This window comes from Aethalodelphis obliquidens, unplaced genomic scaffold (assembly GCF_003676395.1).
Source record: "Aethalodelphis obliquidens isolate GAN/ISIS:26980383/991018 unplaced genomic scaffold, ASM367639v1 scaffold48, whole genome shotgun sequence".
Taxonomy (NCBI): domain Eukaryota; kingdom Metazoa; phylum Chordata; class Mammalia; order Artiodactyla; family Delphinidae; genus Aethalodelphis; species Aethalodelphis obliquidens.
Window position 1 is genome coordinate 6,040,403 of NW_020837992.1, and position 17,188 is coordinate 6,057,590.

General features: G+C 41.5%; 1 long non-coding RNA gene across 4 annotated transcripts; it reads left to right on the forward strand.

Moving 5' to 3' along the window:
* The first annotated feature begins 401 nt into the window (after positions 1–401).
* On the forward strand, positions 402–13,999 carry LOC113607484 (uncharacterized). Of its 4 annotated transcripts, none has more exons than XR_003427965.1 (6): positions 402–651; positions 794–853; positions 4,262–4,420; positions 8,945–9,318; positions 9,815–12,884; positions 13,541–13,999. It is a non-coding gene; the product is annotated as an uncharacterized LOC113607484 (long non-coding RNA). The 4 variants fall into 4 exon arrangements; XR_003427963.1 differs by having other exon boundaries at positions 404–651; positions 8,945–9,050; positions 9,230–12,884; XR_003427964.1 differs by having other exon boundaries at positions 404–651; positions 8,945–9,050.
* Positions 14,000–17,188: the final 3,189 nt, after the last annotated feature.

The following is a 17,188-nucleotide window of genomic DNA, read 5'->3' on the forward strand; positions in this document are numbered from 1 at the left end:
TGAGTTAAGGTTTATTGGGGGAAAAATGAGGACTATAGCCTGGGAGACAGCGTTTCGGATAGCTCTGAGGAGCTGCTTCAAAGAGGTGGGGGGAAGGGCAGCGTTATGTACGATTTTAGTGAAGGGGGGACGTGCAGTCAAGCACACATTTTGGCAGAGGTTTGCTGCTAGTCACGAGGAGCAAATATCACAGTTAATGATTTCAGTACTTTTCTAGATACAAGGAGATGCAAGAGTTGGGCTCATAAAATCTTCTCCTGAAAATATCTAACTATCTGAAGGCCTGTTCTGCCAGTTTTTCCCAGAGCACAGAGTGCCTCATTCCTGATCTCCACCCTGAACTCCTTTCAGGGGGTGTTGAAAGTCAGCAGCTGCAGCAGCTCATGATTTTTAATCCTTGTAGAGGTAGATGGCAAGTGCCAACTGGTAGTTGGCAAAATGTTAAAGATCTTATTGGCTTTATTCAACAATTCATGAATCGGGCAGCATCCCATCTAGCAGCTAGAAAGGAGCTCTGAGGAGCTGTACAAAATAGAAGACTCCTATGCAGGAGAGATCAGGACAAGGGATTTATACCTGCTAAAAAAGGCTACCTTCCTATAGGAGACAGCAGGAATCTATCAGTTAGATGACCTCATTAATGTTGACCAGGTAATTCCAGTCCAGTTGACTGGTATAAGATTTCATTCTTGGGAAAGACTGAAAGTGTCATTAAATTAGGTATTAAGTCTTGGTTTGATGACGTCTGGTGACAAGTGACTTCCTTTTGGGGCTGTTGTCTTGTTTTTAACAGGAAGGACTGTCAAATACGGAAGACCAAGCATGAGCAAAGGAACTGGACTGAGACTGTGAGGTGAGTAAGAATTGTGGAGGACAGAGGAGAACTGATTTGGTGGAGAGATCATATCAGATTTTGAGCTTCAAAATAGTAACCATCTTCCTCCATGTCTTTCCTAATCTCCCAGGCAGGTTCAGACTAATTCATGGAACATTTTGCATCTCTCTTCAAACAACATATTCTATCTTCTATTACACATGTAGCAGCCTTATCTTCCAAGATTGTAAACTTCCTAACAGCCCTGACAGTGTCCTATTCATCTTTGTTTCCCAACACTTGGCATTTAGAAGCATCTCAATGTGTCTGCCCAATTGAGGATTGTTCCTCAAATAAGTCCTCTTGTGGTCAAGGAGAGCTGCCTTTGATTGGAGAAATGTTAATAGCTATATTTTGAAGAGGAGTTAAGGGGGGATCCTCCTGGGATGGGTGTAATTGGAGAGAGGGAAAGATTATTTTTTCCAGAACATTAGGGGTCACAGTTATTTGAAGAATCAAAGACAGTCTTCTCTGTCAGCTCACGGAAGCTCCTTTGCATTTAAAAGCAATGCCATTTACTTACAAATTATAGTGCTTTTGATGCAAATGAGCTGCTTCTGCTTCTAGACAGTTTCCTCTCCCCCAGATTAGCTAAGAAACGTGGGGAAATTGACCTAGGATGCAGAATGCTGAGCCTGACCTGAGGCTTATTAAAATAAAGCTGCTATTTAATTATTCCTATTTCTGAAGGAAAAGGCAATTAGAACCCAGTGAAGTGGCGGGGGGGGGGGGGGGGTGGGCAGGATTTTGCTTTTAATCATGTGAATTCTTGGGTGTGGAGGTGGCCAGCAGAGCACACTTGACCAGACTGTGTAGGGAAATTGCTGAGTGCAGAGTCCTGTCCCAGGCCAGACCTGACCCAGACTTGCAGAAGAATTGTGGTAAATTACTGAACCCTTTTGGCCTTCAGTTTTTTAAGCAGGGAGACCCGTCCCTGCCCTCTTCATGAGAGGACTGGTGAGAGAATATTAATCTAGTGGCTGGTATTTGACAATTTACAATTTATAAAGTGTTTTTGCACCCATTATCTCGTTTGATCCCCACAAGACCCTGTGAGGTGGGAATTATCGTTATTTGCATTTCCAACAGGAAAACTGGGACCAGTAGAGGTTAAATCGTGCAAGTCACACGGTTAGTTATGGAGGCATGCTGTTTCTGACTCCAAATCCCGTTCAACCCTTCTTTCTCCTTGATAGATAGAACAATGATGAAAAGCTAAGGGAGAAAAATCGGTTTTTCTTTTACCCAGATTAGTTTCTTCAGAGGACTCCTGTGCATGAGACTGGCCAAAACCAGATTAACAAGAGAGAAACAAACAGAAGTTTATTAACAGGTGCATTGCTCGTAGGAGCAGGGGTGGTTGGAATTTGAGCTTATATACCATCTTAGGCTAAACAAAAGGAAAAAGTGTTTGGGGCCTCTGGGTAGAAAGACGGGATGGGGAGGCAAGTTTTGGAAAGGTGACCAGGAAAGTATGGTAAACTTGTTTAGTAAAATGTTGTTTGGTGAGGTTTGTTATGCAGATTTACATTGGTGATAAGAATTGTTAAGAGTCCTCCTCTTCCTGGTATGGGCAACAGAGACATCTCTACAAGCGAAAATTTCCTTTGTAAAAGAAAAAATTGTGCCCTCCTTTTAAAGCTTTTCCTGCACCTTCTGGTTCTCAATTGCCTTTTAACTCAAAATAATCCACATGCCAAAGAGGTGTGTGTATATATATATATATATATATTTTTTTTTTTTTTTTTTTTTGCGGTACGTGGGCCTCTCACTGTTGTGGCCTCTCCCGCAGGCTCAGCGGCCATGGCTCACGGGCCCAGCCGCTCTGTGGCATGTGGGATCTTCCCGGACCGGGGCACGAACCCACCTCCCCTGCATCGGCAGGCGGGCTCTCAACCACTGTGCCACCAGGGAAGCCCCAAAGAGGTATATTTTTGAGTGGCATCTTCTGGTACCCTTTAGAAGATAAGCCATACCTAATAATATTACTTTCTAAGAGCCATGCCTATATGCTAATTCATTTAATCTTCCCAACAACCTAATAAGGTAGGTACTATTATTATTTTCACTTTACAGATGAGGAGACTAAGACACAGAGAGGCTATGATCACATCACCAGTAGGTAGTGGAACTGTGATTAGAATTTAGGAAGACTGGTTCTAGAACACGTGTCCTTATGCCTTAAGCAATGACTTTTCCCATTTCTTGTGGCAGAGCAGAAGGACTATGAGTCGTTACAAGTATGATATTCCTTGAAAAATGAAAGCACATATATTCTCCTACTCCCCGTTCTCGTCACCCAGAAATCTTTCCTTCTAACAATCATGTTGCCAGGATTTCTACCATTACCAATCATTTCTCTGGACAAAGTTATTAGTCCTCCTTGTTTAAAGGCTCTCACCTTTCCTGCCTCCTTCCCCACCACCCTACCCTCATGTACATGCACACAGAATAGTCTAAAAGTCTAGCAGCAAGTCCTCCATGACCTTGACCCCTCTTGCCTCAGCTCTTCCCCTCCCTCCTTCACACCCTGCCCTCCCAGGGCACCAAACCGTTGGAAGTTCCTCAAAGGGCCACAATCTCTTGCATATCAGTGCACCTTCCTGTTTAATTCTCCCTTCCTCATTCCCTGTGAGACACCTACTTTTTAAAGTTCTTTGCTGCTCTCCCAGTTTACTTTCAGTGCATCTCCTCAGTGCCCCCATAGCAACCTGAGCATTTTCTTTTCATAGGGCATAATGGTTGGAGCAAATAAACTGAGAGCTACCTAAATGAAAAACTTTTTTTTTTGTTAATCTCTGTACTGCCTAGGTCGGTGCCTGCTACTTAGTAGTGAAAGGATTCAGAACCAGCCTCCCTGAAATGTGCCACTTTGCCATGTGGATTTATTTGAGCTGAAGACAATCAAGGCACAAATGACTCAGGAAGAACTTTTCACCTTTCCCCTTAACTGCCCAAAAGATTTTAGATTGGGGGCCTGGTCCAGGAAGAGAGCTATCACCAAAGATAGCTACAAAGAATATGGGCTAGGTGTGGTAAATTGGGTGGAGGGAAGCTAGGCAGGGGCCTGTGGACCAAATTCCTCCCTGTGTCCCATTGTCTCTGTGTGGCATGGAAAACATTTGTTTACCAAATATTTGCTTTTCCCATCTTCCTGTAAGTTGTCTTCCTTCCCTTTGAAGCCCTAGACCCCTACCACCTTCTTAGCTCAGAACAGCATGTTAGCTCTATTGCCTGACTTCCTGTGGGTCTCATATTCTTATGGGGCTCCCATATATACATAATTAAATTTGTTTTTCTCCTGTTAATATGTCTTATCTCAATTTAATTATTAGACCAGGCAAATGAACCTAGTAGAGTAGAGGAAAATATTTTCTTGCCCAACAGTTGGTGACCCAGATAGGATTACCTTCACTGGCTGGACACTGCTCAGTCTGAGGCTGCTACAGCTGAGAAAACTGGGACCTCTGACAACAAGCCAGCAGAAAGTAAACATTCTTACCAATTCAGTCTTCCAGGCTGCAAAATCCAATGGAAGCAAGAGTGGTGAGAGTCTTTTTTTTACTTTTCTAAATTTAAATTAGCAGGAGAAAATATTATAGGTATAGCAACTTTGGTAAAGATTTGCTATTCTTCTTGTTGATCCTTTCCCTCATAGAGATGACCACTGTCTTTCTTTGTCTCTGTCTGTTGTGTCATTTGTCATAAGGAGGAAAACCATAGGGTTGAATGTAGGCATAAGCCCTATAAGTCCGATATTTGAGTCAGCCTCACAGACTGGTTGAGTTCATGATTCTCACCAGACTGGAGTATGTTTAGACACATTTTGCTGTGGGTTAGTGTGCATATGAGGTAAAGGCTTTTGTTAAGGGACATCTTGGAAGCCAAATCTGTGAAACTGGCAGGCATGGATCAAGCACTTAAAAGCTATTAGAGTGCTCATCACCTAACTCAAAGACTCTCATGTTAAGATCAGTTGGTCATGGAGAAGGTTAGATTGACACTAGGTCACCCACCAAACCTCAAGAAAATTCCGTACAACAAGGTGTTCTGTAAAATACCACACAACCTTCCACCCAGTGACGCATTTGACTTAGGTATCAAATTTAGAAAGGAATTTGAAAGATTCGTGACCATTCACAACCCCCCTCCCAGGGACTGAGGCCAAAAACTTGGCCTCTCTGCAGCAGTGCCAAGTCAAATCTCAGAGACCGAGTTTGGGGTGAAGTAGAAAAGATAGCTTTATTGCTTTGCCAGGAAAAGAGGGACACAGCAGGCTCCAGTCCTTGAAAACCATGTGTCCCCACCCAGGAGGATTTGTTGAGGAGTTTTATAGTGATGGTTCAAGGGTGGGACTGCTGATAAGATTAGGGTGTGTGCAGGTCCTGCACCCTTTTAATCTGGTCTCAGATAATCTCTTGGTGAGCTTCTCTGTTTCCTTTAATCTGGCCTCAGGTGGTCTTCTCTGGAATAAAGAATGCTGACATCTTCCATTTGTTGGGGTTTTAGTTCTATAAAGAGCTCAAAGATACTGTGATGTGTGTCTCTTAAGGCAGAACCAGGACCCTGCCCCAAAGCTGCACTACAGTTTCTTGGTTACTCCTCCCTTATCTCTGCATCCTCTCCCATCCCTGGTTAGCAACTGTTCAAATCTTTCCTTTGAGACTCAGGGAAGGCCATGGAAGCTGGAGTCTGTTTCCTGAAAACAAGGAAAGGGGGACACAGAAAGTCTTCCATGCCCAGGAGCCTTATGGGGGCCTATTCAGTTTCAGAACCTAGATTAACTGCTAAGGGGTATTCTTCCCTTCTGTGATTATACCGTAATTATAGACAATTCAGATGGCCCCCTGGGGAAGAAAAATACACACACAGGGGAAATAGGTGACCAGAATTCCTCCTAGGCCCTCCCACAAATGATCAGCTGAAGGCTGATGTTCAGGGGCTGATAGAAGCAATCTAGAGGCGTTCCCCCTAAGGTGAATTGGTCCAAGGTTGAACTGTGTACTCAAAAGGAAGGCTTTCTAAAAATGCTTTATATGGACTTTTCAAAGACATAAATCTTTTGGTTTCCATCTTAGTTGGAAATCTTCTCTTTGATATACAGAAGTAAATTGAAGATAGTATAGTTGGATGGGCAGGTCAGCTCCTTCATTTAGGCTGTAACCTCGTTCTTTGAAGAATGAAAAGCAACTGTGTTTATCTTACAAATCTTTGCAAAAGTAGAAATGCAGCTCTAAAGGCCTATTCCTTTTCACCAATCCCAGAACCTCCCCTGTTTACCTCAAAAGGCTTGTAAATATTGGTCTTAGGAAACCAGTCTTTCTTGTAGGAACTTGCATTCATTTCCTGTGCCTTTGAGATGTAAATATTAACTCTTATCTAGACCATTCCTAGTTCCTAAGATTGAAAAAAGGGACAAAGGAAGGGAAGAGCCTTTTTAAACAAACTGCTATAAAAGCTCTCTTGCCCAAAATCTAGTCAGGTACACTTAACTTATTCCAATTCACTATTCTACAAACTAGTGAGTTTTGCACAGTCATACCCATCCCATGGCTACAATTTTAAATCAAAAACTATACGGTCTCGGGCTTCCCTGGTGGCACAGTGGTTGAGAGTCCGCCTGCCGATGCAGGGGACACGGGTTCGTGCCCCGGTCCAGGAAGATCCCACATGCCGCGAAGCGCCTGGACCCGTGAGCCATGGCCGCTGAGCCTGTGCGTCCGGAGCCTGTGCTCCACAATGGGAGAGGCCACAACAGTGAGAGGCCCGCGTATGGCAAAAAAAAAAAAAAAAAAAAAAAAAACAACAAACTATACGGTCTCTATGTCTGTCTTCATGTTTATGTATGTCTATGTATGTGCATTACAGATATATTTTTCTACCTCTGGATGGTATTGCCAAATTCATTTGTAAAAGAACTCTATTTAATTGGCTTAAAATAAGCACTTATAAATTATTTTTAAATCTCAGAAATGTAATAGAAACTAGCCCAAATGTTTTTCAAGTTTGCATGACCTAGGATAATTTTGGGTAAATAAAATCTAGTTTAAGTTTGTTGGTTTAATTAGCACAGACATGTCTTTAGAGTTATCAGCATTAGGTATAATAGTTTTATTTTACCTAGGTTTACTGAAAGTCAAATAAGCTCATCTCTGTTACAAAATACGTCAGCAAGAAAAATAATTTAAGGTGATGGCTAGCTGCTTTAAAGTCTTATGAAATCTTCAGGCATAATCTAAATATGATTGTTAAAAACAAATGAACTGTGTAATAGATGTAAGTGGCATAAGAGTTTTTAGGTAACTTTTCAATAATAATTGTTTTATGGTATGTCTGTTTTAAAATAGCTTCCCAAATCTCTTTGGTAACTTCCACCCTTAGAATTTTGCTAAGCTAAATTAACTGATGGGAATTCATTAAATGGCTAGATCATTTCCAAATAAGGTAAAACACTAAAACATTAATTGCTAAATAAGTCTAAGTTTACCTATGCAATACTTTTAACCCCTTATTACAAAGGAACAAAAGATATTTGGGTCTCTTAGTAAGCATGTTTTGTGCCACACCAAAAAATTTACTGTGAGATCTAAGCATGTGTTTCTAGAAATTACAAAAAGTATTTATACATTTGCCAAGCCACAGAATGCTAATATAAAAGATAGTTCACAATTGTTTACTTTTTTATTTTCACTAGAAATTAAGGGGGTTTTTTTTAATTTAAAAATTCTAATATGTGTAATTAAAACTACTAGAAATAAGGGAAATACAAAGAAAATAGGATGTGGATTGGGCTAAGAAAATGTAAGAGGTGTGGAGGTGCATTTGTGTTAAGGAAAAAGAAAGCAAATTTGTCCTAAAGTAAAACTGGTTATTTTAGAATGGGAAAGATAAGAATGAAGGACAAACTAAATGGTATAGAAGGTAGGGAAGAGAGAGAGAAAAAAAGACAGAGAGAATTTTACCTTGTATAATCAAGCTGGCTACAATTGAATTGTTATTATGGGGGTTTTTTAAATAAGTTTTAATGTCAATAGTGTACTTATATAAAACTGAACCTTAATTTTCTTTCATCTGCCAAAGAAAAACGTTTTGTTGGACTATTGGTCTGCTCCTAATAAGAGATTGTAAAAGGTTTTTCTTTACCTTTTTCAATAATATGCCTAAAAGCAGAAATTCTATGTTTTATCAGAATAATTTCCTGTGCTTCATGTTGTCTTTATCTTCAGGTCTTTTGATTACTTAACTAAATGAAGTATTAAAAGAGCTAAGTTTTGCTCAGAACTATGTAAGCTTCTACATTTGCCTTTGAAATCTTCTTGTCATTTTGGTTGAATGGATAATTAAATATTGTTTCATAACGATCTGTGATTCTATTTAGTCAAGCATCCAAACCTTTTGATATTTTTGACAAACTTCCCCAAATCAAATTTTAAATGATGTCTTTTTGACCCAGAAGTAACTTTGGGATTTTCCAGAGGGTCTCTGTAACATCTCAAAAGATTTCTTCTCTCTCCTTATAAAAAGAGAGATGTTAAAATAATTAGGTTTATTTGATAAGTTACATGAAGCACTATCAAATAAGTGAAGACAAGTGTTAGATTGTATTTGTATAGATATATACTATTAATATGAGTGTTCTACTGGTTTGCAAGGCAGAAATAGAGACACAGTTGTAGAGAACAAACATATGGACACCAAGGGGGGAAAGTGGAGGAGGGGGGTAGTGGTGGTGGGATGAACTGGGAGATTGGGATTGACATATATACACTAATATGTATAAAACAGATAACAAATAAGAACCTGCTGTATAAAAATAAATAAATAAAATTAAATTTTAAAAAATATGAGTGTTCTAGAAATTGTATGAAATTCCTAAAATTCTGATATGTCCTGGTATAATGTTAATCAGTCATAACTATAGTCATTATCTTAAAATGTTGCACGTTACAAAAATAAGTAAATTTCCTTGTCAATTACATTATAATAAACTCTCATCAGATCTTTAAAAGTGGGTATTTTTAAGTCTTTTGTCATTCACTCTGTCATTGTTTTACTCTGATGTTTTTGCAGAAGTGTTCCTGAAAAACTTCATCTTTAGAGAGATTCATGGAAAGGACTTTTAAAGTATTCTAGAATATAGATTTCTGACAATTTTAAGATCATCAAACTGAACTGGGTAAGAAATTTCAAAATTAATGGAAAAACTGGATTTAAGTATAACAAATATTAATTTCATGGGACTGAATGAACTGATGAGGATGATTATAATTTTTTATGACTTTTTGTTTGAAACATCGCTGGTCCTTTTAAGTTTTGTTTTTCCAGATTTAAGCAAACATTCTTCTCTTTTCTTAGAGTAATTTGGTAAAATCTATCTTTGTGAACAAAGATGAAACAATTACTTTTTTTCCCTGCCTGATCCCTCCAGAATTCAGAAACTCTCAGTGAGTATTCTTATTTTCACAGCAGTTATTTGCCTAAGTTCCCTAAGACTCTGTTCTCCTTGTAACAGGACACAATTAGAAACGTTGGTTACATCACCAAGGCCTTGAATGAAATGTCATATTTGAGAGAAATGTATATAGACTCATATATGACCAGACAGCTTTAAGGAACTAAGGTTGACTTTATGGAACCAATAAAGCCCATTGGAAAAATAAGCCTGGACAACTTGATATCAGCTTTAGAGAAATCACCATGGTAGCTCATGTAGGGGCAATCTTTGTGCCTGTTACTGTGTGGCTACTCAGAAACCTCACCGGAGACATTCAAACTGCAATCCAGTAAGTACATCAGATTGACATTGCCTGCCCTCACTCCACCTGAAAGGGCCACGAGCTGGACGTTGAGCAATCCTCCCAACTGACCGCCTTCAGAACGCAGACACTAAGGTTACAGTCAGCTCCAATCATTAACCATTGTTTTCTTTTGTTTCCATAGAAATGCCTCTTATAAAGCACCTGATTGCTTGCACCATAGGCCTCACTTTTGGAGCCCACCTGCCTCACTGCCTCCTAAAATGAGACACAACCGTTTAACTAAACTGATCTATTTTCAGACTAAGAGACTGGTTCAATAGATGGAGCAATCTACCAACTCAACTTCTGGACTATAAAATTTCTTGAATAGATTTTAAAGGCAGGACAGGAGGATTTCAGAATGAGCCTCCCCAAAATGTGCCACTTTGCCATGTGGATTTATTTGAGCTGAAGACAGTCAAGGCCCAAATGACTCAGGAAGAGCTTTTCACCTTTCCCCTTAACTGCCCAAAAGAATTTAGATTCGGGGCCTGGTCCAGGAAGAGAGCTATCACCAAAGATAGCTACAAAGAATATGGGCTAGGTGTGGTAAATTGGGTGGGGAGAAGCTAGGCAGGGCCTGTGGGCCAAATTCCTCTCTGTGTCCCATTGTCTCTGTGTGGCATGGCAAACATTTGTTTACCAAACATTTGCTTTTCCCATCTTCCTGTAAATTGTCTTCCTTCCGTTTGAAGCCCTAGACCCCTACCCTTTTCTCCTCAGCTCAGGATGGCATATAAGTCTTAATTGCCTGACTTCCTGTGGGTCTCATATTCTTATGGGGCTCCCGTACACACATAATTAAATTTGTTTTTCTCCTGTTAATCTGTCTTATCTCAATTTAATTATTAGACCAGGCAAATGAACCTTGAAGAGTGGAGGAATTTTTTTCTTCTCCAACAGTAGATATTTGATAAAGTTTCTCTAGGCCAATACTGTTCATCAGCACTCTATTATAAGCTAGTTTATCAGTATCTTTCTTCTGTAATAGAAATAGCTTTATAGATTTTCTTTCCTGATTATTAAAGTAAAGCGTTCTCATTGTAAATATTTTCCATTATTACAAGAAAATGTAAAGAAGAAAAAAAAGTCACTAATAATATCCCCACCAGAAATATCTTCTCTTTCAGCTAGTTTTTTATGGTAGCAGCTAGCTGAGAAAGGATGGTACCTATGACAAGTTCATTCAACATGAACACGGCCAAGAGAAAAGGAGAGACCTAAATCATAGAGCCATGGCAAGGCATCTGTGAGTTAAACACTTCACTGGATATGTTCCAGCTCAGCAAGGAAAAGCATGAGGTCACTGGCTACTGAAGAAAGAGCACATGAAAAATAGGACAACAAAAACTATAGTAAGGGAATAAAGGAAGAGGCTTTTTTGCTGCCTTCAGAGAACTGAACCAGGACATATGTAGAAAATTTGCAAGGAATCCATCTTTGACTCAATTTAAACAACTTCCTAATAATCAGAAAGATCTACAAAAACAATATATTGCCTTCTGAGATAGTAAGCATCCTGTCCCTGGAGGTGTCCAAATAGCTTAGATGTTAAAGAAAAAATTATTCATGGTACTCATCAAAAGATGGTAAGGCAGACTTTATTCAAGGTGGGAGGTGGGGGGTGGCTACTACAATGGGGTTTTATAGTAAGGGAAAGAGATGAGGTTCAACTCCAAATACAAGGAAAAGTGGAAATTTACAGCCAAGGAGCAGAGAGGGAGTCAGAGGATTAAAAATTACTAAGAGGAAACATCAGGGGTAAGAGAGGATTCTGGCTAAATTAACCTAATAGGATTCTTGCTGAAGGCATATGCCAGGGTGATCAGACCTCAGCTGGGGAATGGTGGAGGATGAACAACTCCATCAGATATTGAGGGTAGAGGATTCTGGTTAAACTGATTTAGCAGAATTCTTGCTAAAACTGGACGATGAAAAGTTGAACATAGAAACACAAGAGTCAGAGCCTAGTTGAGAAGAGAGTTCAGAGGAGCCCAATGAGAGTTTTGATCAAGGAGACAATCTTTGTTACTGAGAGAGATGCATTCATTTACTCAGTCAGCAGGTAATTAGATCAATATTTATTGAGCACCTGATACTTAACAAATGATGTTATAGGTTCTGGGGAACCAAAGTCAAACGAGACCCAGTGGTCCTTGTCCTCAAGTGGCCATCTGTCATGAGCAGGATGTTGCTATAACAGGTGTGAGGGCAGACCAGATGACTTCTGAGATCCTTTCTAACCACAGCATCCAATGAGTCTTAGCTTCTGCGAAGTCTGGTCCCAGCAAACCTCACCAATACGTTCCAGCTTGAATGTGAGTAGAGAAGATGGGAGGGCTCCCTGTGATGCATTGCTATCTCCTGTCCAAGAGGGCCTATTTCTTCTCCTCTAAGGGAGGAGCTAAAGAGTGGCTGCATTTCTAGTTAGGTTTAGGAAAATCCACTTTCCAAGATGGTGTGGATTTTTACAGGGTTTTATTTAAGTTAAATCATGGGGCAAACTTGACTCATGACCAAAGGATTCTTTATTTCATAAAACATCCTGTTTTATGTTTTATGTTTTATGTGTTCTTCAATCGCAAGCTCTCCTCATACCTTTACAATTGGATTTGATCTCACCAGAAAATAATCCTTTGAGGAGGTTACCTATTCGAGAAATCAAGCCCCACATGTTTAATTCCATGGACCTTTGTTTGCTCAGCTTCACCTCTTCACACAGGTACATCAGCTTCTCCCCATCTCCTTGCTGCCTGCTCAAAATCCCTTTCCACCATTACAGTGGATCTTGGACCTCTACAGAGAGACAGCTTTGTGCATATCTATATGACGGGAGAGAAAAGACTTGCAAGTCACTGGATTTTGGGCTGATGAGGACGTTAGGGGCAGATGAAGTGGTCCCCTCATGTGAATTGAATATTAGGTACGTTGTCCCTGGACAAACATCCTGCTCCAGCCTACCTCCTAGAAACTCAAACAGTACCCTGACACTGGTCCTTGATGCCCAGCTGCCTGGAACCCCAGCTTGGCTGTTTTACTCCAACACACGCCTGGAACCAGACCCCGCTTCTTTTTCCTTCTTTCCCAGTCTCTTCTCATTTGCAGAACATACTCACATTGACCTCAACTCAAAAGTTTTATTTTATTCTTCTCTTTCATAAAACCCCTAAATGAAATTTTAATGACATCCTAGTTAATTAACATACACACCTGTGTGCATGCACACACATATACACACGCACACATGCACACACAATAGTGGTTTTTCTCTTACTTTATACCAGGAAGGGTTTGGTCTTCAGAAGCACAGTTGTTAGTAAGAAAAATATTTGTATTTTATTAAAGAGAAGGTCACCTAAGAGAAATTGACTTTTAATGTAGCAAAGAAAAAGCCAAAAAGTAAGTTGAGTTGTTGACATTAAAAAAAAAAAAGCAGATTGGACATTAATATCCTTCTATGTGTCCATGGAAGCTCTAGCCAAAGCAGCTTAATGACTACTGGCTCAGAGATGGGTTGGGACCACTCCAAGAGTGGCTGAGAAGACAGTAGAAGACACCTGAAAGATGGTAGATGACACCAGAAGGGGTGATGCCTGGGGTGGATCCCACCTGACTGTCAGCCTCGGGCATGTCTCCCAACCTCTGCTGCTTTCTGTTTCCTGCCTGGATTGAATGGTCTGGTGGGGTTCTGTCAAAAGTCCCAGATAGGGTTTCCCTGGTGGCGCAGTGGTTGAGAGTCCGCCTGCCGATGCAGGGGACACGGGTTCGTGCCCTGGTCCTGGAAGATCCCACATGCCGCGGACCGCCTGGGCCCATGAGCCATGGCCGCTGAGCCTGCGCGTCCAGAGCCTGTGCTCCGCAATGGGAGAGGCCACAGCAGTGAGAGGCCCGCATACCGCAAAAAAAAAAAAAAAAAAAAAAGTACTAGATAGGCAGTAGGGTAAGTTGTCTGGGTGTCTTTAGCAGACAGTTCCTTGAAGGAGTCGCTTAAAAGAGCAGAGGGAAGAGGAGAGAGGCAAATGGCAAGTCTTGGTGGTGGAAAGCCTCCTTCTGAAGCTGAGATTTGAATTCCTGTCAGCAGAGCAGATGTGGAGGGACGTGTACATTATTCTCTACAAAAATGTACGCAGCCTGAAGGATAAGTTGAGGCTAAAGTCCAGGCCTGGCACAGGGTTACATTGACCCAGAGTGGGCATCTTTTCTAAGCCCCATAAAGGCACTGAATATCTTAGCTTCTGTCTTCACAGCCTTCATAGTCCTCAGCCTGTTCCCCTGCCTTGGAGAAGGCTGGAAGCAGCAGGACAAAACCCTGCATCATCACCATGTACACATCCTCCCCAGCACCATCTTTACCCCTCTTTATGAACAGGGGGATTGAAGGCAGCTTTAACAGGAGACAGCATGAGGGCCTGAGGTGTCCAGGGAATTTGTTTCTTGTTTAGTAACTGCTTCCCAACTGTGTGACTGTGGACAAGTCACCTAATCTCCTTGGATCTCGGTTTCTTTATTCCTACAATGACATCAATCACAGTCCCACCCACCTTGAAGTTTATTGTGACAATGAAACAGGTTCCCTGCCTTTGTCTTGTTCTCTGCCCCTCCCCCGCCAGACTTCAAGCAGGTAAGGACTCTACTCTCTGCTGTACCCAGACTATGCTTCTTAAAATGCTGCAGGGTATTTTCCCGAAGAAAATGTCCTTAGGGGCTTGCAGGCATGGCCCCCAGCAGTCACTGGTCCCGACTGTTTTCTATCTTTGCAGCATTCTTCCAGAGAGGGAGGGGGAGGAGGTGCTTATCGAACTTGTGCAAATAACTCCAAGCAGCTGAACCATGATGCTGCCTGCCTGTGCTCCCTCCAGCCCTTCGTCTGCTGCCCTCTGTTCAGGCCATCCCCTGAGATGATTGGAGAAAGGCTGAAGTCCTCTTAGCCAGTGTGATGTCATCAACACCATGCAAATATGGTAGGTCCCTTTGCCCTTCAACCCAGCACGCCTTGCAGGGCAAAACCTCTGGTGATATCATTTGCTGGAAACTTCGCTGCCAGGTGGGTGCTTCCAGAGCTCTCCATCTAAAAACCCTCAGGACTGGAGATTTAGTAGCCGATCAGGCACCAGGGCTTCCAATGTACGGTTCAGAGAAAGAAGCCATATTACTCTGGGACCTTTTATTCCTCTGTAAATCCCAGTCATATTTAATTCAGCCACCATCAAGGTTTTCCCCTATCTGCCAACGGCAGGGCCATAATATAATGCTCGTCGATTCAAGGAGAAATTAAGAGCCTGCTTAGTATTCAAAGGGTAGTCCCTTTCACTAGCTTCCTTTCTGAAGTCCCCCACCATGCCCATTTAGGCAGGGGAGGGGCATCTCTGCGCTAACTTAAGCAAGTCCTTTAGGCCCTGCGACTGGGGAAAAAGAGACATCATCTCCTTCCCCCTGGTAAACAGTAAATTCAGACTATCTGTGCGGATGACCTGTTGACATTCTCTTCCCCTCATGAAGCCCAGAGAGCAAAAATGACTCACCAAGGCCATAGGCTCCTAAGTGGCAGAGCCATGGCCAGAGAAAGGAGGAGGAGGAGAAGGAAGGGAATTATTTTAATTAATTCATAATTAATTTTGTGAGCATCTCCTATGTTCGAGGCACTTTTGTTTTTAACTGAAGTATAGTTTTTTGTTTTTTTGTTTTTTTGGTTTTGGTTTTTCTTTTGGCCGCACCGCTTGTCTTGTGGGATCTTAATTCCCTGACCGGGGTTCAAACCCAGGCTCCCAGCAATGGAAGCTCGGAGTCCTAACCACTGGACTCTCAGGGAATTCCCCAAGTTGAAGTGTAGTTCATTTACAATGTTGTGTTAGTTTCAGGTGTACAGCAAAGTGAATCAGTTATGCATATATATTCTTTTTCATGTTTTTTTCCATTATGGTTTATTACAGGATATTGACTATAGTTCCCTGTGCTATACAGTAAGACCTTGTTGTTTATTTTATATACAATAGTGTGTATCTGTTAATCCCAAACTCCTAATTTATCCCTCCCCCACCTCCTTTCCCCTTGGGTATCCATAAGTTTGTTTTCTATGTCTGTGAGTCTATTTCTGTTTTGTAAATAAGTTCATTTGTATCATTTTTTAAGATTCCACATATAAATGATATTATATGATATTTGTCTTTCTCTGTCTGACTTTTACATATTCTTTCCTATTAAACACTTAAAACTCTGCAAAGTCAATGTTACAATCTCCACTTAACAAAGGAAGAAACTGAGGCTTTGATCATCCAGCTCTAAAAGCACTTCCTTCAAAGTCATCAGATATTTCCTGAGGGCCTGCTCCGCGCCAGGTACTATACTAAGAGCAGGGAATATCGAAGCAAACATGAGATCTCTGTCTTCCAGTCTAGTAGAAAGAAACAGAAATCAAGAAATAAATAGGAAAAATATCAGAGTGCTGAGTGCTCTGCAGGGAATGAAAATAAGATCATGTGATAGTGGCAAATAGGAGACTGAGTAGTCAGGGAAGGCCTCTCTGAGGAGGTGACATTTAAGGAGGGATCTGAGGGCAAGAAAGAGCCAGGTCCTGCAAAAAGAGAGGAAAGGGGAATCTGAGCAGAAGACATGGTCACTGCAAAGGGCCCAAAGGTGGAATGATCATGGCTGGATGACATGAGAGGAACAGGAAGAAGGCCAGTGTGGGAGACACTGAGCGTCTGAGGTGAGCCCAGGGCTGTAGGCAAAGGCCAGGGCAAGGCGTTTAGATTTTATTTCAAGTATAATGAGAAACCACTGGAGACATCATTTGTATCATTTAAAAAGAGACATTGCCACCTACAGCTTGAGATGCGATTGTTTTCCTGGTTAAGAATTTCTTAAAAGGCCCAGTGAGCCAGCTCCTCTATGCTGTTGTATGAGGGGCCAGCCCCTGCCACTGTTCTCAAAATTCTTGCCCGTATAGAATTATTTTCAGGCAAAGAAAATAACAAACCTCTTAAAAATAAAAACATGAAGGGGTCAGAACCCTCTAAACCTGTGTCAGTCCTGGTACCTCAGAACCAATTGACTACATAGGTCATTCCCAAGTCATGGACCTGAAGTACCAAGACCCAGGGATGTGCTGATGGGTGAGGATACAGTTGAGGAGAAGCCCAGATGATGGGCTGGGCCAGGAGTCCCTCAAAATCTAATAGTGTGAACAGCTGGCCTGCCTAGCTCCCCCAAACCTTCCTCTGGTGTGTTTGAAAACTATGGGGAAGTTGAATAAGCAACTTCCGCTCTCTTGATACAAACTGGAAGCTGTAGAGTCAAAGTTCCCAGAGGTTAATGGAAGCCTGAGTTCTCCATCGACCTTATGGGGCGAGCCAGCTCTCTTCATTTCTTCCTAGGGTTGCTTGGATGTGATACCTGGACCACTAGTCCATCTGCACTCTGGCAGAGCTGGGGAATGTGAATTTTTCAAGAATGGCAGCACTCTGATCTCACCAATGTTTGTGGGCTACTGGAAGCCCCAGCAGGTCACCTTCTGTGG